General features: G+C 59.7%; 1 protein-coding gene across 4 annotated transcripts in view; it reads left to right on the top strand.

The window, feature by feature from the left end:
- The window catches only part of SEPTIN9 (septin 9), a 151397-nt gene that overhangs the window by 82082 nt on the left and 46026 nt on the right, over positions 1-23289 (top strand). The window contains exon 1 of one of the 4 annotated variants that reach the window (XM_088028123.1): positions 10564-10825. The exons of the other annotated variants lie outside the window; for them this stretch is intronic. The gene's annotated coding sequence lies outside the window, so the exon portion shown is untranslated. Of the gene's footprint in view, positions 1-10563; positions 10826-23289 lie in introns of those variants that run through there. 4 annotated transcript variants of the gene reach the window in all.

The following is a 23289-nucleotide window of genomic DNA, read 5'->3' as shown; positions in this document are numbered from 1 at the left end:
CTCCGAGGGCCCAAACCCAGAGTTGTGCTCCCGTGGGGAGCTCACCGGGGCCCGCTTGGGAACGTCTGGCCATGGGATGCGGTGATCAGGGGCTGGCGGGGCTGTAAACCTTTTCCAAGTGCAGGACTTGGACGCAGTAAACGCTCAGTAAGTATTCTTTGGGTTGGATAAACAAAACAGTCTAGGTTTTTGATTTACCTTTTAAATTATTGTTATTATTATTAAAATTTTGGTAAAATACGTATACCGTGAATTGACCACTTGAACCGTCGTGAAGTGTGAGGCTCAGTGGCATTGAGCACGCTCATGCTGTCGGGCAGCCAACTCCACCATCTGTCTCCAGAACCTTCCCAAACCGAAACTGTGTCCCCACCAAGCACTAACTCCCTCTGGGGGAGTCAGAGCCCTCCGTCTAACTCGTCCCCCTCTGCCAGCCCCTGGCGACCCTCCCCCCGCCCCCGTCTACCCTCCGTGGGATCCGACAGTGCTCGTCCTTCCGTGTCTGGCCGACTTCACCGAACACTGTGTCCTCACGGTCCATCTGTGGTGTAGCCTGTGTCGGCATTTCCTTACTTTTTACGGCTGAGTAATATTCTGTTGTGCGGACAGACCTCATTTTGCTTGCCCCCCGCCCCACAACTTCCTCCTTCAGCACAGACTCGGCTCATGCTCACTTACGCCAGAGTCCGCGGACGGACCCCAGGCTACAGCTCCTTGGCCACTGTGAGCATATCGGTGCACGGATAGCCCGTCCGTACCCTGCTTTCAGTTTTTCTGGGTTTTCCTTTTTGAACACAAGTTTTCCCATGGTCCGTGGGCTTAGGGACTGGGGCGGCTTTCGGCGCCAGACGGGGTGGGGTGTTGGATGGGGGCCAGCGCTCCTCACGCTTCAGTGGGAGCAGCTCCCTTCGTTTGACCGAGCAGCTGGGGATGGGGGTGGGGGCCAAGACTCTGCATTGCTGCAGTGCTGGGCCTCAGCCCACCCTCCCATCTCCCCAAACTTGACCCTGCAGAGCCACACCCACCCACTCAGATACTGTGGTGTTGGCACGAAGGCATGCCCAGTGTGCGGGGAGTGGTCTTCTGTTGGCCCAGGGCCTTTGCCACCAGATACGACCCCCTCCCATGGGCGAGGTGTTCACGCCCAGCTGAGTCAGGCAGGATGTGGTTGGGGACATGGTCATCACCAGGCCCGTCCATGTCCAGATCTTGATGGCAGCTCGTGCTGGATGAGTGAGGAGGCGGTCCTGGTTCTGGGGGATGGGGGGGGGGTCTACCCAGGGTGGGTCTGCCCTGGGTCATCAGGGTGGGCAGGGCACAGCCTCAGGGATGCAAGACTGTCTTCCTCCAGCACAGATGCTACTCGGGGCCCCACTTAGCCCAGAGGCTGTGCTGGGAGCCAGGGCCGCTGGAGCCGGTCAGGCTGGCTCTGCCTCAGGAGCAGAACAGTCAGTAAAGAGCAGCCAGGAGCCATCGAGGGGGCTGTGGGGGTCTTCCTGGAGCCCAAGGTGCTTGAGCCAGCCTTGGAGAAAGTAGGATTTATCCAGAAGAAGAAGGGGAGCTGAGGCAGCGTCCCGAGGGGCCCAGGAGCCTGGAGCTCAGAGGGAACTGCAGACTTTGTCCGTGGAAGAGAGTTTAGATGTCCAAGCCCAGTGCCAGAGCCCTGCGGTCAGCAGCCCACACCCCAGTGCCCCTCAGAGAGCAGCCAGTGGGTCCAGCAGATGGGGGTCCAGCTCATGGGCCAGTGGCTGTCCTCCTGCCTCGGAGCGTGAGCTGGGGGTGGGGGGGGGTGTGTGCCAGGCACGTGTATACATGCGCGTGCCGGGACCTCCTGTGTCTCATCAGCTGGGTGGGGAAGGGGCTTTCTGAGACCGGTGCTCACAGGTTTGAGAACCTTCAGGCTGGACAGATGCAGTTAGATAGGCAGCTGCAAAGGGGAGGAATGCAGGGGGAGGGGGAGGGCTGGAGGAAGTGGGGGCTCGGATGGCTCCGTTGGGGAGGATTCTGTTCCCTTTGGGCAGCACTGCGGTGACTCCGGTCCTGGGGCCTGGCAGTAATGCAGGGTGTGAGAGGTTGGGTGAGGAGGAGGAAGCACGGCCCACTGTGGGCTGGAGAACTTGGCCCTGACTGGCTCGGCCTTGGATGTCCATTCTTGGAGTCCTGGGCAAGCCCGGTGGCAGGCAGGGCCCTTCCGGTGGAGGTGTGGTCCTGGAATCCGTTACGGTGGCTTCTGGGGGTCCCCTGCTCTGAGGCTCTGTCTGCTCCCCCGCCCCTCCCTCTCCTCTGGTCATATCCCGTCCAGTCCATCCAGACACAGATCCGATTGCCCCTCAACCTGGCTTCCCATCCGTCTTTTTCACTGGACTGGCACTCCCATCCCCTTCCGCCCCCTCCCAGAAGCCCCCCCCCCCACCCTGTAGGCCTTGCTCCGACTGCCCCCTGTGGGCACGCCGTCCCTGGCACCTGAGGCCAGCTGGCACCTCAGGGGTGAAGGATCAGGGAGGGAGGGAGCTCTGTGCCCTCTGCCTTCCGGACTGTGGCTTCAGGTGCGGGACAGGGTCTCCAGGGAGCACGGCCGAGTTGCTCCCAGATGGAGCTTCCTACAGCACAGCACTGATGAAATCCCCACCAGCCCTGGGCCTTCCCTGGCCTGCTGTCCATGGGGCCCTCCACAGTCGGTTCCCTCTCTTGTCCAGCTCAAACCTCCCTGCTCCCCGGGCTCCTCCTGCTCTGGTCCTGTCACGGCCTTCACAGGTCACCTTTCCTCACCTCCTGCCCTGACCTCCTGACCCCCGGCCCCTGGCCCCTGACCTTCTTCCTCTCCACATTGCTGCTTTTTGAACTTATATGCATCCTTCAAAGCCCAGCTCAAATGGCACCTCTTCCACGAAGCCCTCCTACTAGAGTCAGAAATAGCGTCACTTCCTTTGACTCCTGTGCCTTTTTGCATTTTTTTTGGTCTATGATATCTTGTGTGTGGCTTGCAATGTTAATTATTTGTGTTGCATGAAACTTTTTTCCTCTGCTAGACTTCTAGTGTAAAAATAGCTTCTCAGCGTACCTTTTCTTTTCAGATTTAGAAAATCTAGAAGTTAGAATCTAAGGTTCACTTGTAATCCAGCGATATCCACTCTGAGCATTTGCTCTGTATTTTTCAGAATCCCCTCCATGCCCTACTAGGTTCTGGGTTATTTGAGGGTAAGGCTGTTGTCTGTTTTCTTCAAGGTTTTTTTGTTTTTGTTTGTTTGTTTTACTGGCTGAGTGACATAGATGTAGCAGGTGCTCAATAAAACAATGTTGGAGGGGTGAGATGGCTTTTTGTGGCCCCTTCGGACATCAGGACCCTAGGGACCCCATGGGACCTTGCAGGGACCAAGCAGATCCTTTCCTGGTCAACCAATAACCCACAGGTCTGACCTGCTCCATTCTGGTGCATCGGGGTCTGTGTTTCTGAGGCTGCTGGTCCCAGGCCCTGACCCTTGACCCTCCTTGTCACCCTTCGGTCATCCCTGCTTCTTTTAGGCTCTGGGTGAGTATGGCCTTGTGCCCTTGCCTAGGTCCCTGCTTTTCCCCTGCCCGTACATGAGTGGCTCTGGGTGGGGCAGGGCCACTGGACCCAGAACCATGTCTGTGCGGTGAGCTACTGGCTCCGCTCCCCCTTGGGAACCACCCACCTCTGGTTCCATGGCTGACACCGGCCAAGTTTCCCCCGAGACTGCCTTATAAGGCGGGCACAGGCTGCTCAGTCTCCAGGCTGCTGCTTTGCCGTCGCCGGATGCTAACTGGGAGCCCTGGGGGAGGCTGGGGCTGACTGGGCAGGGTGGGGATCGAAGGGCCCTGGACCGGCTCTTGCTGAGTTCTTGCCCAGGGCCTGGTTCTGTCCCATGGGCCAGCTGGTTGTGAGCCATCCCTTTGCCCGCCCTCCAGCCTCAGTTTCTTGATCTGTCCCACAAGGGACTGGTTGGGGCTCCTGTCCTGAGGCAGTGGGGCCGGAACCCTGTTCCACGGTGGTGCCAGGTGTGGCTGGTGATGGTGGCTGTGGAATTGGGGTGGGGCAGACTCACCAAGTGTCTCAGTTAGGGTTCCCCTCTGACTAATAACATCTAGAAATGTTCTTGGCTATGGGTGGAGCATTGAGGCAGGTGGCCATCAGGTCCCCAGGCTTCTGGCGGTGGGCATGGTGTCTGTGCACACCAGGGGTGCCTGCCTGCCTTCTCGGTGGACCTGGGTTCCTGCTGCACCAAGCCTGTGTTAGGGGCTGGGACAGAACAGAAACGGTGTCAGCTCTGTGGGGGACAGCGGGGGCTAGAAGCACGGGGCTCCTGGGACCCCCAGCAGAGACCCAGGGATGGAGGAGGCTGGGCAGAGGAGGCTTCAGGGAAAGACAGGTGTGTACTGAGTGTGAAGGGGGAGGAGGGGTCAGCCAGTGACGTGGGTAGGAATGTGCCAGGCCCGGGGGGGGGGGAGGTGGGGGGGAGGGTGACCACTGTGCGATTAGGGAGGAAAGGCCCAGGACTCCCCCCACACCGTGTTCACAGGACACCCCACTAACTAGGGTCCACTCTGGGCCTGACACTGGCCCGTGAACTCCCTGGTGGCGTTTCATCCAGCACTCGGCATACAGCAGGAGCTTGATAAATGTTGAGGGACTCATTTGTGTGTGATTAAAGCAAGCAGAGCTGTGGGCTCGCACCTCACCATGCCCTGGGCCCTAGGCCTGCAGAATTTCCTTCTGTGCGGGGCTAGATGTTTCTTATCTTTTCTTTAAAGGTTTATTTATTTGAGAGAGAGTGCGTGCACACGTGTGCACGCAGGGGATGGGAAGGCAGAGGGAGAAGCAGACTCTCCGCTGAACAGGGAGCCCGACGTGGGGCTCGATCCCAGGACCCTGAGATCCTGACCTGAGCTGAAATCCGGAGTCAGCCGTTTAACCGACTGAGCCACCCAGGTGCCTCTAAATGTTTCTCTTGTGGCAGCACAAGGCCACGCCTTTAGCAGGGATGTTCCCACCGAGCTGCCTTACCTGGAAGACCCCTCTGCTCTGAGCTCCTCCCGTGTTCCTGACCCGGCCCTAGAGAGCATCCAGGCACCCCCTTGCTTTTCGGGATTGGGTCTCTTTCTCTTTTCCCCTGCTAGGAACGAGCACACTTCCCCTCTGTGTCTGAGGCAGGAAGTCCCCGTGCACAGGGGTGCAGGAGGACAGTGCCGGGACCAGGGGTGTGGCCTTCGAGGTGGGGCAGAGTAGGAGGCAGCAAGGACAGAACTTGGCCCCGGGGCCCGGGAAAAAGGACCCGCCTCCCCTGGCTGACCCGGCCGGCTGTCTGCCCAGCGCAGCCCAGGGCGGGAGAAGGAACGAGAGCCCGTGCAGGGAACGCAGCCCCAGCAGCTGTGGAATGCCTTACACAGAGCCAGGCACAGCTGAGGCGAGGGCAGGGCAGGGAGGCAGGCGCTGGAGGCGGGTCCCAGCGCTTCCCTGCTTGGGGGCTGTGGCCCTGACCACCCAGCCTGGCCCCAGGATGGAACCCGGGCTCCCAGACACGTGGTGCTGGCTGAGGCCTCCCGCGTGCTCATTCCCGGAAGCGGGAGCAGCTGTCCGAAGAGGAGCTGCGTCTGCATCCGCAGCCTCCCGGGCCCGGGACGGCCGCTGGGAGCCAGGGTCCGCACAGCGGGGCTGCCGTCGGGGGGAGTGCCTGTGCCGGACAGCCACGCTCTGTGTGGCCTGGACAGAGGACACGTTCAGTGTTGGAGGACCGCGCTCGGACCCCCACCTGGTGCCCTGAAGGGTGGGCAGGCCTGGCCAGACTCCGGGTTCTGACGGTTGGCCTGGAGGATGCCACTTGTTCACACTGGCCTGCTGTGGCCAAACGTGGACCTTTGGTGGCCTGCCCCAGAGCCGTGGGGCAGGGAGCGGGCCCGGAGGCTCTTCTCTGGGCACGATGTGACTTCCTTTCTCCGGGTCGGCTTTCCCTGACCTGGGGCTTTCCGTGGGCGTCACAGGAGCCCCCCCGGGAATCCCAGGGGTACCTGGAGCTCCGGGATGTAGCTGGTGAGCAGAGGCAGCTTGTGCCCGGGCCTGAGCTTCCAGTTCCCTGAGCAGTGGGACAGGGATAAAAGGGGACGTGCTTTTTTGAAGAGGGGGCCATGGAGCTCCCATGCTCAGTCTCCCCTCTCCGTTCCCTCCGCTGTCATCTCTCTCCTTCTAGAAGGACCTAGGACCCCCAGAGGTTTTGACGTCAAAGCATAGAATGTGAAGAGGTGGGAATCACCTGGGAGGCCTTGGCCACTCGCGTGTGGGGGCGTGGTTGGCGGGCACGGGCTTCATCGTCAGGCCGCCGGGGCTCCCGTGTCCGCCCTGCGCACGCCCGGTTACTGCTGCCCCGGCGGCCGGCGGCTCGTCGTGCCGTGGGCACGATTCCTCCAGCACGGCCTCGGCAGAACAAACGTGGTGCTGGGCAAAGCCGGCCAGCGCGGGCCCGGCACCGGAAGGCTTTGGCGGAACAAGCATGTGAATGAAAACCGAAGGCCTTAGCCCTTCGAGGACGGGCTTGGTTGCTTCCTCACACGGTGCCCCTCCCTCCGCCGGCTTGTCCACTCTGGACCCCCAGTTAGCTTTTCTTGTCTCATCCCAAAGAGCAGTGCGTGGCCAGGGTTGGGAGAGAAGAAATAATGATCCCAGGAACTTTGCAAAGGAAGTCTGTCTTTCTGGACACCCTCCCCCTCCTTCCCCACGGCAGCCTGTTGTTAACAGCTGGGTGCATTGTGTGTCCTTCTGGGATTTGCACGTGTGGACCGTCCTTCGGTGCCCGTGGAGAGAAGTCTTTGCATAGGTATCAAGTGAAGTCAGACTCCTGCAACTGGCTTTTTATTTCTCCATTATCCTGGTGCTGTCTTTGTGCCCAGCAGGTCCCTCTGGTCCTACCGTCCCTGTTCCACTGTTCACCGTGGTGCGTGAGGCTTCGATGAGCATGCTCGCATTTAGAGTCGTGTGCATGGGACGGCCCACCTTCACGAGTGGGATTTCTGCACCACGGGACAGGTGTGTTTAAAGTGTTGATCCATGTGGCCAAACTGGCCTCTAAGCGGTCAACACCAAATTTTGGTGCTCGCAGCACAGCGATCCTGGGCCTGGCATGGGGGAACGGGGCTGGAAAGCTATGGGACTGGGGCTTTATTTCCTCCGTCCTTCTGGGTGTGAAGGGGAGTATCTCCTCTGTTTACAGGCCAAGGGCCCTGGGTTCTCTGTGAGCGGCTCCTTCCTGCCCTTCGTTGCCCTGGTTGGGCTGTTCATCCTTGTGGTGTTGACATTTTCTTCTTAAGAAATTGTCACCTTGTGCGTGTTTGTTGTAGCTGCTACAAGTGCTTCTTTCCAGTTGTTGACTTTCAATTCTATTTATAGTGTGTTCTTCCAAACAGAGGTTTTTAACCCAAAGGTTGTCAAGTGCATTCTTTTTTTTTCTTCCTCTGTTGGGATCCATGCCCTGCTTAGAGGCTTCCTGCATTCCAGGATCATAGGAAACATGCCCTCCAGGTTTTCTTCTAGCACTTATGGTTTCGTCTTTTACGTACTGCGGACATTAATCTATTGGAATTTATTCGGGTTTAAACAGCAAGGTGGGGACATACAGTTTTGCACGGATATACACACATGAGCCTGGTCCGCCGTGTGTGGGGTGCGTGCGTGTGCGCTATTTTTTTTTTTAAGATTTTATTTATTTGAGAGAAAGAGTGAGCAAGAGAGAGGGAGAGCATGAGCTGGGGGGGAGGGAGAGGGAGAAGCAGATTCTCCACTGAGCAGGGAGCCCGACGTGGGACTCGATCCCAAGGCCCTGGGATCATGGCCTGAGCCAAAGGCAGTTGCTTAACCGGCTGAGCCACCCACGTGCCCCACGTGTGTGCTATTTTTATCAGTTTTGGTGTCAGCGTCCCACTGGCTTTGCAAAAGTAATTTGGATGTGTTTCTTTCTTCCTCTGGGTCCTGGAACATCGTAAACAACACAGTCTTCACGTTATAACTTTTAGAGAATTCACTAGTGAAACCATCTGAGCCTGATACTTTCGGAGGGGTCCTCATACTTTAAAAACCTTAACAAGGGTTTTTCCAGAAGATCATCCTTCAAGCCATTTAAAACCCCCTGGACGGTTCAGAGGTGGTAATGTGGCACCATCACCCCCTGTACCTCGGCCACTGCCCTGGGCCAGGCGCCGTCCGCCCAGAGCCACGTGCAGAGACACACTGGATGTGGCCGCTGTCTGGGGATGCTCCCTACGACACGCAAGCAGTGCAGCGTGACAAGGTTCGGAGAGGGACCAGTCCGGAGGGCCACAGCACCCCAGGGAGAGTGCCTCCCACCCTGCCGGCAGAGCCCTCTTGGTGGCAGTGGTGCTGGGGGACCCGGGTCTCAGAGGGGACAGAGTGGTCCAGGCAGGCGAAGGGCCTGTGTTCCAGGAATCGTGAGTTTGGTGTTGCCCAGAGAGTTGCCTGTCAAACTTTGCCGGGCTGCAGCTCCTGGTAAGAAACACATTTTATACCACAAACCAGGACACACGATTGTGTAGATCAGGGCACGTGTGTGTTGGGGGGCTGGGTGTGTACAAATGCAACATTTCCCAGGAGTAATCCTTACCTTTCATGGGCCTGCTGCACTCTGCTCTTCTCTGTTCTTTCCTCTTTCTGGGCAGGAGGCGCTTTGCTTATTTCTTTCAAAGCAGCTTTATTGAGATACACTTTACAGACCACACAGTGCGCTCATCGGAAGGGCACACCCGCAGAGTGGTGCTCACCACATCCAGTTTTAGATTATTTCCATCACCTCAGACAGACTCCCCTTACTCTTTAGCCGTGGCCCCCCCTTCCCCCCCCCACCATTTCCTCCAGCCCTAAGTGGTGACGGGTCTTTCTAGATCTGCCTATTCAGCACCTTGCTTAGAAACAGGACCAGGGGCGCCTGGGTGGCTCAGTCAGTTTAGCATCTGACTCTTGATCTCAGCCCAGGTGTTGATCTCAGGATCATGAGTTTGAGCCCTGCATTGGGCTCCATCTTTAAAAAAAAAAAAAAAAAAAAGGAAAGGAAAGAGATAGGACCATACAGTAGGTGGTCTTCGTTGACCGGCTTCTTTCACTCTGTGTGATGTCTTCAAGGTTCATCCACGTGGCAGCACCCATCAGAGCCTCATTGCTTTCCACAGCTGAGTGTGGCTCGAGTACATTTTGTGTATACGCTCATCAGCTCCCGGCCATTTGGGCTGTTAACACCTCTTGCCTATTACGAATGTACTCCTTCAAAATGTGTGTATATATTCATTTTCATTTGAGGGCTTTTTTAGGTGTGTCCCCAGGCTTTACTCTCTACTCCAAAATATCTCCTCTCAGTCTCAAATCCTCCGATTCCTGGGTCCGAGGAGCCCAGCCTTCCTGGTGGGGTTTGGGTGGGCTGCCCGTGAGAGAGCACCTGCTGTCCAGGTGTTCAGGCGTTGGCCGTGAAGGTTAAGGAAGATAACGTGCCGCATCGGCGCGACCATGGGTGTTGGGGCCCCCGCGACACCTCAGAGGCCTTTTGGTCGGCCTCACGGGCTGGACTGAGTTCCCAGAGAGGATGGCCTGCCCAGGGGTAGACACCGGTGGTGACGGAGTAGCCTTGCTCCTCTGGGAGTTCTGCAGGTGCAGAGCTCAGGCCTGGACGCACCCCTCCGCTGCTGACGGTGGGGAGGCAGCGGGCTCGCCCACAAGGGCCTCCCCACCTGGCTTCCTTTGGCCGCTGGCCTTGGCTCTGCCATCCAAGGCCTCACGGATGCAGCTGAGCCTCCCGCTTCCCTCATTGCCCTAGCGACGTCTCCAGATTCTTTGCCAGAAGCACCTCCTTCTGGGGTGGGGGGGCATCTTGAGCTGGCAAAACAGCACATTTGCTTTCCAGGCAGCCTTGCCATCGTTTGAGACCTGTGGGCCCTGCGTCCCGTGCTGGACTGCCATGGGGCGTGTGTGGGCCGAGGTGAGGCCCCCTTTGCAGGGGCTCACAGTTACCCTTAGAGACCACCGCTAGGAGGCGGTCCCTGGCGGGGGGGCAGCCCCTCCCTGCTTCTGAGCCCCTCAGTTCCTATTCCCTGGGCTCCAGGGTCCAGCCCGGAAGCTGCCGTTCTCAGGCACTGTCTCCAGAACCACTTCCTCTGTCTGCACTGGGACTTCAGGCCTTGCCTCCCTTCTGGTCAGGCAGGAACAGGAGACCCCGTGGGGCCCCCGGAGGGCGGGCGGAGGCTGCCATTTGAACAGAAGGGCTTGGGCTACAGTGGTTTTTCCCTCTGTTCCTCCCCTAAGGTGGGTCCGGCAGAATTTGGGGTGTCGGCTCCCTCTTGTGCATGGGGATGGGCGCTGGTGGGGAGCCTGTTATCAACCAGGAACTGAGCTAGAGGGGAGGTGACACCCATGGTCACCACTCGTCACTGGTGACCCCAGAGCATGCCTGAGTCATGCCTGAGTCATGGCGTGATCCCACTTTGGGGGACAGTGTCTGCTTCTCTGCACGGTCCAGTATCCCAGCCCAAGAGGGAGAAGAGGGGGCTCCGTTTTCATCCTCAGGGTGATCCCCGCCCCTGCCTTAATTCTGGTCGAACCTCGGGCCTTCCTTAGGTCTGTGGCTCCCTGCCCGCCCGCCTGCTGACTAATGCGTATCTGGTCCCTGATAGGAAGGACGGCATGGTGAGGCAGCAGGCCCCTGTCTCAGGGGCTCAGGTTACTGAGGAGGGTTGAGGCAGCTCCTAAAACAAGGCCCCAAAGCCACTGACCCTCCACTGCTGCCTGGATTTCAGGCCCCGGTGCTGACACCCGCGCCAGGTGAGTTCAGGCTGGGTGTGGCCGGACGAGGTGGAGGTGCGGTGGGTTTCTGGGGTGGGGCGTGGCTAGGGAGGCTGGGGTGGAGGCGGAGGGCGGATCCTTGCATCTGTGCCCTGGGCAGGAGAGAAGCCTGGTACCTGGGCCCCACCCTCTTCTGTGGCTGCCGAGGGGGCCTTGGCGGCCTTGGCCGCTTCTTTGTCTCTGCGGAGGACTAAGCAGTCGCTTAGGCTGCCCGGCAACCTTGTGAACCAGGCTGGTGCATGCACGGGAGGGGGGGTGGCGGGGGCACACCTCGAATCCAGACCCGTTGCCTGTGGTTTACCTGGCTTGCTCTGGAAGTGGACGTTCTGTTCTGGGGAGGCAGCCCAGCCCAGCGAGTTAGAAGCCGAATTCCCTGAGATTTAATTTAGCAGCAAGTTTGCCTCTGCCCAAATCCTTGCTTATTATGCTTGCCTGTTCTTGGCAGGTATCGCGCTCTGCTCTCTGTGGGCTGTGTGGGCCCCCAGCCCCCCTGGCCTTGATGCCTGCCCCCATGTTAAACAGAAGCCCGGGCTGCACCCCCCACCCCAGTGCCTGCAAGCCTGTGAGACACTTGGCTCCAGTGATGGGTGATTCTGTTTGAACTCAGAAGTTCTGGGAATGTTCGGCCTCAGTATCCAGAGGAGTCTTTGGGGGGCGGGGGGGCAATCCAAGCAGTCTTCCTGTCACATGGTCACATGCGCCGTCCTGAAAGGGTCATCCCCTTTCCCTCTCCCTCGGCACGTCCCTGCCCCTCCTCCCTCGATTTTCCTTCCCTCTTCCCTTCCCCTGGAGGCTCTTCATCTGGCACCAGCACCTCCCTTTCCGGATGGGACTGGATGGGACTCGGAATTGGAAGACTCTCCTGGTCCTTCCAGGTCTAGATCCCGGTCACGGCAATGAGAGAAATGCTTATCTCACCCGGGAGCCACTGATAGTAACCTAACAATTCCAGCACCGTAAGGCTAGCTTCCGGCCATAGTTACTCTCATACCCCATTTTCTAGATTAGAAAATCAAGTCCGAGAGCCACCAGCCTCTTGCCTGAGGCCCAGCAGCTGCTAACAGTCTGGATTTGAATCCTGGGGGAGCCTGGCAGCCCAGCTGGTCTGGGCGGCCGGCAGCGGCGGTGGGGGTGGGGCTGCCTGGGGACCCGGCCAGTGCGTGAAGCTGGGTCCCTGCCCCGAAGCTTTGGCTGGGATGCCGAGGAGGAGCCCCGGCTGGCACCCTCCACTTGCTTCTTTCTTTCACAAGGCGCCACGAGATGATGAAAGAAAACCCCATTTAGAAAGGAGAGACTCTGGTATTCCCCCTCTTCCTCCAGCCCCTTAGCTGCCTTGGGTTTTGAAATAAGATACTACTTGTCGGGGACTTGAGTGGGAACAGATTGGAAGTCCCTTTTCTCTCCCTTGGATCACAGCTGCAGGGAGCCCCGTGTGGCTGCTTGCCACCACTCCGGCCGGCCCCCCCACCTCGGTGCAGCCCTGCCCCGCCCCCTGCAGCCCTGCCCCTCTCAGCCCCGTGCAGCCCCGCCCCTCCCAGCCCTTGCCCCTCCCCACTGCTCCCAATCTGTCTCTCTGCTCCCCCTCCTCCTCAGGAGCCCAGCTCGAGGGCTGCTGGAAGAGCCGAGGGAGATGTTTTGGCTGGGCGCAGGTGGGGCTGTGCCTTCTTGGTTGGGAAGGGGCTGAGTTAAAACCCCGGCTGGCCCCAAGATCAGCAGGAGACTGTGGGCTGGTATGCCAGCACCCCACCTGCCAACTTTGCTCCCAGGCCTTGGAGCAGGTCCCTGCAGGCCCCAGAGCATGCCATCCTGTGCAGTGATGGCTTCCACAGGCTCGCCCGGGTTATCGATTTTCCTGGAGCTTGGAGTAGTTTTCCACCCTCCTGAGGGGGCTGAGCAAGGCACCGACATGGTTGAGGACAGAGCTTTCCTGACCGCCCCCCCCAGGGTGAAGGTTGGGGTGATGGGTCTCACTCTCCGGGATTGGCAGCTTCCATGCTTTTTTCAGAGGCCCAGCTGTGTGCGGGCACCAGGCTCAGCTCTTGACGGGTGTTACCTGCAACAGCACAGGGGCCCTGTTCCCTGCACACCGCGGCTCAGCCCCTCAGGATGTCAGAGAGAGTATCAGGTGGGGAAGCCAGCAGAAATGCGGGTCTGCACTCCTGTCAGCGCCCCACCTTGGGACCAGGCAGGGCAGCCAGGACAGTAGCGAGGCCGCATGGCTTTCTGGGAGGCCTGCCGGTCAGCATGGTCCCAGGGATGGGGAGGGGAGCTTCCATCCTTGGGTCCCCTCATTTCTGGTCTCTGGGCTTTGGAAGCTGGCCCCCAGAGTTCTGCCTGGGGATGTGAGGTGGTGGGGGAAGCTGAGGTGAGAGCAGGGGGCTGGGGTGCTGGGGAACCCTGGAAAACCATCTGTCCCCACCCCCAGGGAGCAGGCTTCTGGCCACACATGGCCATGGGGAAGCTGATGCTCTTGAGGAGTCTCCAGGAGTCTCCTGGGCCTGAGTTCTATCTTCCAGTCTCTGGATAGTTCTGAATCTGAAATGCAGCTTCCTAGGCCCAAACCCAGCCCTTTGGACCCAGGGCGCCTGGGGAGGGAGGGAACTTACTGAACACTGCTATGAACCTCCTTCCCACACCTTCCAGTTCTCTGGGCGTCTTGGTCAGCACTCGGCTCCAGGGTCGGCCCCAGGTGAGAGCTGTGGGCTCTGAGATCGCACCTGCCTCTGGACCAGGTGGTGGGTGAATGTGAGGAGCTGTAACCCCTCTGAGCATGTCGTCCACACAGTGCTTGGCGGCCTACCGGGGGGGGACCCCTGGATGCAGTGTCTGGGACCATGTGACTGTTTCGGGGCAAAGGCTCTTGCCCAGGAGACTGGAGAGATGCGGCCCCTGGCTAGTTCCTCATTGGGGAGTGGGGGGCCAGGCTGGCCTGAGTCATTGCCCAGTAACCCCGCGCCCCGAGAGATCGTGGCTCTGCGGTGAGTAATCCTTCCCAGCGCCACTGCCCCCGCGGTGGCCGCATGTTCCTGCTGCAGAGAAACTTTTCCAGGGAGCCAGCTGACACACTTGGCCCGGATCGTTTGTTTTTGAACAGGCCTGAAAGGAGAGAGTGAGTAAGAAAGTGGGGGGAGGGGGGTTAACTGAGTAGGGGAAGGTCAGAGAGAGGGGAGGAAAGATCTGGAAAGTCCCAACATGTGCTTTGGAAGCAGGTGCCAGCCATGAGCTACTCTGGAGGGTGGGGCCTGCCCACGACCGAGCTGGGGCTGGGCTGGGCTGGGGCGGGGCGCAGTGTACGGCACAGGGATTGCGGCTGGAAGCCAGACCTGGGAGCCGGCCCCTGGCTGGCTTTCTGCTGTTCTGAGAACAGAGTTGTTTCCATTTTAGGGACACAGTGGGGAGGCTGTCATTCTCCTCCTAGCCTTTATTAAGGTTCCATTAATCACGGTGACTGCTCCAAGTGCTGGACTCCAAGTTTCAGCTGCTTCATGGGATGTATCTGCGCAGCAACCTTCGCAAGCACGTCCCGACTATTTAGTGTTATGGAGAAGGTACCAGGGCACAGAGAGGTTGAAAAACTTACCCCAGGCCACACAGCTGAAAGTGGCAGATGCTGGCTTTGAGTTTGAACACGGGGCTGTTGGACACCAGAGCCCCAGCGGGTCTGTAACTCCATGCCTGGTTTCTCTGCCATTTCGCCAGCCTCTGCCTTTCCAGGGATGGGCAGCCCCAGTGCACTGTCCCCACAGCTAAACTGGGGCCAGGAGAGGAAGGGGCTGCAGCCAGGGTCTCCCTCCCGGTGGGCAGCCACCCCGGGGACAAGGCCACATCTCCCCTCCTGGACCTCTGGAGCCCACAGGTACGGGTCGGGGCTGTCCGCCCCCAGCAGGAGCGGGCCCCAAAGCAGCAGACCCTGGGAGTCTGGCCTGCGAAGCCTGGAGGCTTCCGGAGGCTGCTGGCCCGCCTTCCTGTGCAGCTCGTTCTCCTGCACACTCGGTCCCCAGTCCGCAGTCGGCACGACCTCCCACATCTGGGACCGTCTTCTCAGGCTGGGTCACGTGGTGCGGGTCGGCGCTGCTCTGGGGGAGGGCAGGGCGCCAGGAACAGCCTGCAGGGAGGGGGCCCTACTCCCCGGGAATGGAGTCAGAGCTCACTTTGGCCCAGCGCCTACTCTGCACAGGAGCGGGCTCGACTCCCAGCTGGGGGTCACTCAACGTCACCCAGCTCTGCACAGGCCCTGTCAGTTACCCACCTGTCCATCTGTCCACCCGCTACCCCCCATCCACCCGGTAGACATTTATACATGCGCTTGCGGTCTGTGTGAGGAGCGAGGCTGTCTGGCTTGGAGCCAGAAGTTTCGGGGTGAGCCCAGCTCTGCTGGCCACTGGCCACGTGATCCTGGACAGAGCCAGGCCTCCCTGCACATGGGTCCTTATCTGCAGGAGGAGGAGGTGGGATGTGGTGGTTATGTGCCATGCTGGGGCGTTCACCTCCGAGAAGTTAAGGTCTGCGTTCACACAGGTGACCCAGAACAGTGAATTAGGCTGAGCGGAAGGTTCGGGGTGGGGAGGGTACACCTCCCAGCCCAGCACTCTCCAGCACAATCGGCCATTTCCTTCTGAGTCCAGGCCCCAGGCCTCCCGGTCAGGAAACAGCACCCTGTTCGCCCACTGAGCTGCCTGGGCCTGAGAAAGTGGGAGTCATCTGCCACACACAGCTGTCTGCAGAACAGATCCCAGGCGGTTGCCCCGTCTGGAAGTGACTGTCCAGCCCACGCCGCCCCCTGCCGTCCCCATCCCACAAGGCTGCCACCCCTTCCCACATGTAATGTGTGTGAGGCTCGACACCGTGATCCTGGCGGCCCTCGGTGATTTTTCTGAATGATTCAGGTCACTTTGCGTCTCACACCTCCCAGTGGGCACCCCTTGTCCTTGGGACACTCATCCCCCCCCCCCGCCCCAAATCATTGGCGTCCTGCCCTCTGGCCTGGCCCTGGCTGCCCCTGGGACACAAAGCCTTGTCTCCACTGAGAGCCTTCACCCTACCTGTTCCTTCCTGGGCCATCTTTTTCTGATTCTTCTCCTGGCTGCCTCATTTGGGTCCCTGCCTAAATGCCACCACCTGAGAGGTGCATCCCCTGTCACCCCAGCTAAGGCAGCTCTCTCACGGCAGTGGGTCACTTGCTGTGAGTGTGAATGGGTGCGCACGTGCGTCTCATCACTTACTGGCCGCACGGAGTACAAACTCCACGGGGGCAGGAGAAACTGGCTTGTGTCCCCAGAACTGGCATGTCATCCGTGCTCAGTTGAGCCTGTTGAGCACTGAGCAGTAAGGAGCACAGGAGAAGAGATTCCCTCCAGTTGGAGCAATTGTGGAAGACTTCCTGGAGGAAGTGGTGTGTGGTGGGCCTGGGAAAGTGAAAGGTTTGTCTGGCGCAGAGATTAGGGTAGAAGGCAAAGGGGCACTGTCAGACCTCAGCAGATGGCCACGAGCAGCGAAGACTGTGCTGTGAAGTGCATTGCCACTGGCCAGCGTTGAGTAGGAGTCAGACACCCACGTGCTGGAGCCCAAGCAGAGGCCCGAGGTGGGAATGACACCGGTGGGTGTGGCTCAGTGTCCGGTGGAGCCGAATCAGAGGATGGGCAGCCCTAAGCCCACCAAGCATTAGGACAAGTGGAGGTGTTTCTAGGGGACCAGTCCAGCATGGGTGTACGGATGGACAGGAGGAGAAGGGACAGAAGGGCCGGGGGCTCTGGTCCACTGAGTCAAGGGCTCTCCCATCTCCCTGCCCGGGCTGGCTCTAGCTCTTGGCCTAGCACGGTGAATGCGCCTCGGTCGTAGGGCTGGCTCCAGCCCCGCGGTCATGGCTGCTTGAAGCACTGTGTTGAGGATTCTGAGGCCATGAGGGAAAACGTCTGCTCTAGATTGGCAGCATCTGCCTCGGGTGGGGGGCCCCCACTCTGTGCCTGCCTGCCTCTGTCCCGGTCCTGGCAGGAGACCCACTGGAGCCCATCACACCCCGTGGGACAGTCAGCGACAGAACACGGGGAGGCCAGGGGCACAGGCTGGATGGGGGGCCTGGAGAGCACCCAGGCCTTGCCCCGGTTGCTCCTGGAGCTCTGCTCATCATGCCAGAGCGTCCGGAGCAGCATGGGTTTGTCTGACCAGCACCCAGTCCCTGGGCTCATTCGCCATTTTGGTTTGATCTGTTCATTGTCACCGCTGTCATCACTACCCCACGGCTGGCTGCCAGATATCCAGCCTTTCTGGCATGGCAGCCACTGTGCTCAGAGCTCTCCGTGCATCTCCTGTAGCCTTCGCAGCAACCCAGGAGGCACAGAAAGGCTGAGTCACTGGTCTTTAGTCACACAGCAAGTACCAGGGCTTATGCTGGACCTCTGACCCCCAGGGCCTTTGCATGGGGACACTGGCATTGAAACAAGGTATGAGAGCTGACCTCTCCTCGGAGCTCGGGCAGGGTGGCCCCGCCGGCCCAGCTGACCCAGTGACCTGTATGGGCTGGGCCGTTGACAAAGCATAACTGTCACCTGTGCCTCTCTCTGGGGGAGATGGACCTAGTAGGCAGAAGTGTGGGCTCTGAGCTACGTGCGCCCACTTGCACACCAGGTGACCTCAGGTGCTTTCCAGAACTTTCTGGCTTCCTTACCCGGGAAAAGAGAACTCATAGTCCCGACCCCTAAGGCAGGTGGGGGCAGCATGCACGAGATTTCCAGGAATGCTGGTCTGTGTCACGGGCTTGGTTGACATCAGCTGTGCAGGCGACCCCTCAGTGACTTTTTGGAGTAGGCCAGTGTTGCCATGTCTTCGTTTTGAAGGTGTAGCCCAGAGAGGTTAGGGCACTGACCCAAGTCACACAGCAAGAGCTCAGGCTACAAAATAGCAGTGCTGGAGGGGAGAATGCTGGAAGCCTCAGCACAGGAGGGAGGACCGTGGGGGTCAGCCGAGGGAGGGCGTGCTTCCCAGCTGGGAGGATTCACTCGCTTCGGCACCTCCTTTGTGCCAGCGCCTGGTGGGCAGGGAAGTCATTCCAGGGCCCCTGAGAGCTGATGGAACTCAGGGACACACAGCAGATGGGGCAGCCTTGGGGCCGGGCTGTTGGGGTTTGCCTGTGGAGCTGTGGAAGGTGTGGTGGTGCTTGCTGCTGGTGGAGCCCTCCACCTACCGGGGAGCTGGGCTTTGCCCCGTGACATAAATGCCAGTCCCCCACTCTGCAGGAGGAAAGTGAGCCTCAGACGTCCCGGCACCTGCCCAGGGTCGACGTGGTGCCAGGCACGCAGCAGGTGTGAATGTGCCGGCCTCCTTCCCACCATGCCTTGCAGCTTGCCTCCCCAGGCTTGCCCCTCAGACTGTGCTGTGCCTTGCCGGGGCTAGCCCATCAGAGGTGGTCCCGTGCTGGCCTTGAGCAGGAGGCTCACTAGCACAGGGGATGGAACGCCCGCACCCGCCCCGACCGCCCACCGTCCTGCACCACACGGTCATCAGATCCCGAGAATGGGCTTGAGGGCGGTTGCTTCCGGGTTTTGCTGGTGGCCACGGTCTCCTCTGCATGGGGACAGCCCTGGGGTCTGCGGGGTGTGCTGTGCAGGCAGAACCACTCACCCACCTGGGAAGTGGGTGTCCAGTCCTGGGCGGCCTCATTTCGTCACAGAGGAATGGGGGGCAGTGAGGTTTTTGGAGACGGGAGCCTGCAGCCTCCCTGGGCACGCCACCCCATCTTCCTCCCTGAGTCGCAGCTGGTCAGTAGGGGGCAGTGGAGGTCTCGGGTCCCTGGAGAGGAGCGGACACAGCAGTTTTGGTAAATCTCTCTCTGGGAAGTCTCTCCGATCTCTATCTCGCCTGGATCTCGATCTCGCCCGCCGTGGCTTCCCTCCCTGCTAACACTTTTCCTGGGGTTGTGCTGCCAGGGCCCGGGAGGGGGAGTCCTCCCCAGGCTGGGGATGGAGCAGAGCTGTGTCGATACAAACTCCAGTTGAACCCACATCCTCCCTGCAGCGCAGCAGGAAGTGACCAAGTGACCTTGTGGCAGGGCCTGTGGAGCACCCACCACGCGTTCCATCGGTGAGTGCTAGACCCAGCTCTGCACATGGAGGCAAGGGGACCCGGCCCCTCAGAGCCATCCAGGGAAGCCCGGCCCGGGGCCTGGCTGACAGCTCTTCGGAACGTTCCATCTGCTTGGCCGGCGGTGCCGGCGTGCCGACGTAGGGGCTGCTGAGAAGCTAAGGAGCATCTGTCTTCCTGATTGAAAACAACCCTTGTCTTTTGTGTTTTAAAAATTATGCCAACTCATGGCAAAGAAAATTAAATTAGAAAGCTATAGAGAATACGATCGCTGATAATTGCCTCCTGCAGAAATAAGCGCTATTGGCGTTTTCTTGCAGGCCATTTTTCTACATGTATACTTAACACAGATGACATTTAAAATAAAAAACAAAAACAAAAACAAAACAGAAGTGGGATCGGACACTGCTTTCTGCCACATACAAGAGTGTCCCCTCCCGGGGGGATTTTCCTCATTCTGCCCGTGTCTGGCCTTGTAAAGACTGGGCTCACTTGCTCTAGGAGGGCATGGCAGGTCAAAGGACCATCTTAGGGCCGGGGGTACTTGGAAACAGGCTGGGGAGCTTTCAGCAGAGGGGGGACCCTGGCTGGGGGCAGCAGACCAGTGCTGGACCCCGTTGGATGCCTCCTCTTTATTCCGTGGGTTTATCTGTGAGTGGTTTGGGCGGGAGTGTGGCCACAGTACTGGTCTGCACAACCTTCCTGGCAGCATGACCTTGGCCAAGGTACTTCGTTCCCATCTGTAAAATGGGCTTATAGAAACACTCACTCAGGAGACCTCGGTGAGAAACGGATGTGTCCATCCAAGCAGAGGGCTTCGGGTAGCTTGGTCATCGTGGTCCATGATGTCTGGCTGTGTTCTGTCCTCGCCCCTGTTGCCCACCTCCATTGTCCACTGTCAGGCTCTCATTCACCTTTTGAGGTGCCAGGCATGGAGCTGAGGACTGGGGATCGATCCTGGGGTTTCCGAGAACATGAGGATTGCGGGACTGGCCCCGGCTGCCCCACCACCCCCTCCTCAGTGGGAACGGGGCCAGCTCCGACCCCCGTCGCTGTGTGACCTGGGACAAGTTGCTGAGCCCCTCTGTCCCTCGTTTCCTAATCTGTTAAAGGAGGAGAGCCACAGGAAGGCTCCAGTCGGGTTGCTGTGAGGACCCGAGGGGGATGCGTGTGAAGCTCTGGGAACGGTGCCCGCAATGCATAAGCTCTTACTCAGTCTTTGCTCTTCTCATAGTTGCCGTCCTGAGAATATTCTTGGATCTCGGGACACTGACAACCGTAGATGGAATGCTTTTTCTGGGAGCCATCAAAGAGGGACTGTAGCGGCTGCAGGAACAGTGACTGGGAGTCCCTGCCCAGAGCACAGTCACTGTTCTGCGGGGGGAGGTGGCCTGCCCTGGAGTCCCTCTCCCGGACACTTGTGGGGTGGGTGGGGTGGGTGGGGGTGTGTCTGACGCTGGGGATCTGATTCTCCAAGTTTACATGGTCCCTGCTCGGATGTGGAGGGGCCTCCCTCCCTCACCTCGTGGGCCCACTGTGTTCTCAGCTGTGCCAGCAGAGTGCTTTTGCGGCCGTGTAACAGAAACCCCAACTCAAGAATGGCCGAGAGAATGTACTTTAGTACGAAGTGGGAAGTCCAGAAACCGGGCAGCTCCGGGATGCTCCAGAGGATGCTCCGTTCCAGCTGTCCTCGGGTGTGGTGTTGCTCTCGGCTGGTCCGGGCAGTCACGGATGCTGCAGCATTCAGAGGAACGAGAGCCGCTTCCTGTGAGCCATGCCACCCGCTAGCAGCTGGGGACTGGCTGTGCCCTTCTGTGCGCTCCTTTGTGCCCCCTTCATCCCGCAGTTTTGCCTCCCAGCCCCTGGCCTTCGGCTAAGACTCCGTGGCTCCTGCCCTCTAGCATGGGGCTGAACAGAGAGGAGGGCGAGCCCCTGAACCAAATTAGGGTTGGCTGGGAGAGGGGGCTTGAATGAGAGACCCTCCTTTAGCAGAGGGAGCAGGGAAGAGCCTTGACTCTGGTTGGTATCCGCGTAGAGTCAGGGCACCTTGGGGCCAGTCCTTCCCGACCAGGCGAGCAGGGCAGTCCGTGTAAGCCAGTGAGGCAGGACCCGGTTCTGCCAGCCCAGGGGGACCTCGCTGTGGGCCCCACCCCCGGTCCACGCTGGACAAACAGCAGCTGTGGCCCGACGCACTGACTGGGCCGGCTTTCTTGGGGCCGGAGAGGGTTGGCTGAGCTGGAGCCTGACCTCCAAGCCGGATCCAGCTGTCCCGGGGACCGGCTGTAGATACAAACGCTGGGGGAAAATCTGCAGGGGGGGGGGTCAGGGGGGCCCGGCTGCCCCTCTGCAGGTTTGGCTGGGAGTGCACCCTGCTCTTTCCTGGTCCCCCTCCCACCCTTCATGTTCTGTGTTGGTAGGTTTCCTTTCCTGCCCCCTCCCTCTGGCTCTGCGCGCGCTATGGCGCGTATGGTACTAATTAAGTCCTTCCGCCCGCAGCTCGGTGGACGAGAGCAGAGCTTGTGTGGGGCCTCCCCCGACCCTGGGTTGGGGGGCTCCCCCCATCTTCTGGCCTTCAGAAACCAGACGTTTTGCCTGTGCGTGTAGGTTTTGGTGCAGTAGAACACCAAATCGATGCTGTTCTGTGTCTGAGTTTCTCACTTTTCCACTTGGGGAAGGCCCCTCAGCTTGGGGTTCCCAGGCCAGGCCCCCAGCACTCGCTGGGACAGGCAGGGCTCCTTCCACCTCTCGGGGCAGCGCCTCTTTGGTTCCCTAGAACAGGGCCACACAGTGGGGTTGCGAGACCAGCTCAGGCTTTGGCACCAGCTGCAGCCTGTGCTGGTGTGCGGCTGGGGCCCTGCGCTTCCCCTGCCTGGGAGCGGTGTGCAGGGCAGGGGTGCGGGCAGTCCCAGGCAGTGCCGGGGTACTGGAAGCACCGGAAGCCCCGCAAAGCCCCTGGTTCCTTGAAGCCTTGAGTCTGGGGTATTCCTGGACTCCCCCACCCCAGCCTGGACGGTTGGTGTTCTCTCTTGCACATGAAGCTAAGGCTTGTTTGGAGGAGGGAGGAAGAAGCGTGGTTTTGAAGAAGATGAGGTGATTGTTCACCTTTCTCAAACGCGGACCGAGGGTGGTGGCCTGGAGCCTCTGGGGCTACTAATTCAGGAGGGTGGTTGGTCACTGGGAACAAAGGCTGAGCTCCAGCATCTCAGCTACTGTCACCAGAGGAGAGAGAAGTAGGGAGGGTAGCACCGTCTGTCAACTGGGGCCTCGAGCTGCCAAGGCCCCCAAAGATTGTGACATGATGTTGGTGTCCATTCATGGTAACCAGGGCTTCCTGTGGACTTTGCTAGGCCTTAGGACGCTTTACCCGGTCCATCTCCTTTAATCTGATCACTCTGGGACGTCATCCCATTTCACAGATGAGGAACTCAAGGCACAGAGAGGATAGGTGACGTGCCCAAGGCCACACAGCTGGTGAGTGTGACAGAGAGAAGGTTTGAATTTAAGAAGCCTGACTCCAGAGCCCCTGTCCCTACCCAGTGACATAGCTCCTTGGACCTCTGACTTAGCTCTCTCTTGTTTCGGTGGAGAACCCGAGGCCAAGAGAGGGGCAGTGACTCGGCCAGGGTCACACAGCAGGCTCGTGGCAGAGCTGGAATCCTGTCTCCCAGGCTACTGAACAGGGCCTGTCCGGAGGTGGGATGGCCCGTCCTTGGAGTGGGTCTGGAGGTGCCAGGGGTCACCAGTCAGTGCAGCCCAGTCTCCCACACGTCATTCCGGAAAGAGGTTAGTCCAAGATGGGGCGTCGGAGGGACACAGACACCCTTTGGGCTGATGACCACAGTTATTCGCCATTGTTGGGTCACGCCTCGCTTCCCCGCGCACCTGTCCTGCCTTCGGTCAGCGGCTTGCCTTCAGCACAGGTGTGTGTGTGTGTGTGTGTGACGAGCCGCGGGAGTTTGCGGGGAGCAGCACCGCAGGTATCTGCATACATTGGCATTGGAGCCCTGCCTTTGCGTAATTGGTGGGGCAGTTGGTGGGACGGGAACCTCTTCGGGGCTCCCCATCTCCCTGCAGAACCCATGCACGGCTTACCCCGGGCAGGGGGGAGAGCCTGGAGGCCTGGCCGCAGGAAAGCGAGCACTGTGCCAGCCGGTGGGGTGTCCTCTCAGCCTCGATCGTGCGTGTTTTTGTGCACGAGGGTGCTGGGACCAGCCGGCGGGGCCTCTGCTGTGCGTCCCTGGTTCCCGGCAGGGTGGGAGGGGGCGGGGGCCTGCAGGAAGTTGGCAGGCAGGAAAGAGTTAATGATCGCTCCTGCTGCAGCTTTTCCCAGGGAAAGAGGCCTCTTCAGAGGAAGGGGTGGGTGGGGG

This window comes from Eumetopias jubatus, unplaced genomic scaffold (genome assembly GCF_037043125.1).
Source record: "Eumetopias jubatus isolate StellerSeaLion01/CBP00866 unplaced genomic scaffold, mEumJub1_p1.0 scaffold_10, whole genome shotgun sequence".
Lineage (NCBI taxonomy): Eukaryota > Metazoa > Chordata > Mammalia > Carnivora > Otariidae > Eumetopias > Eumetopias jubatus.
Note: the sequence above shows the minus strand (reverse complement) of the source record. Positions and strands in the feature narration are given on the sequence as shown.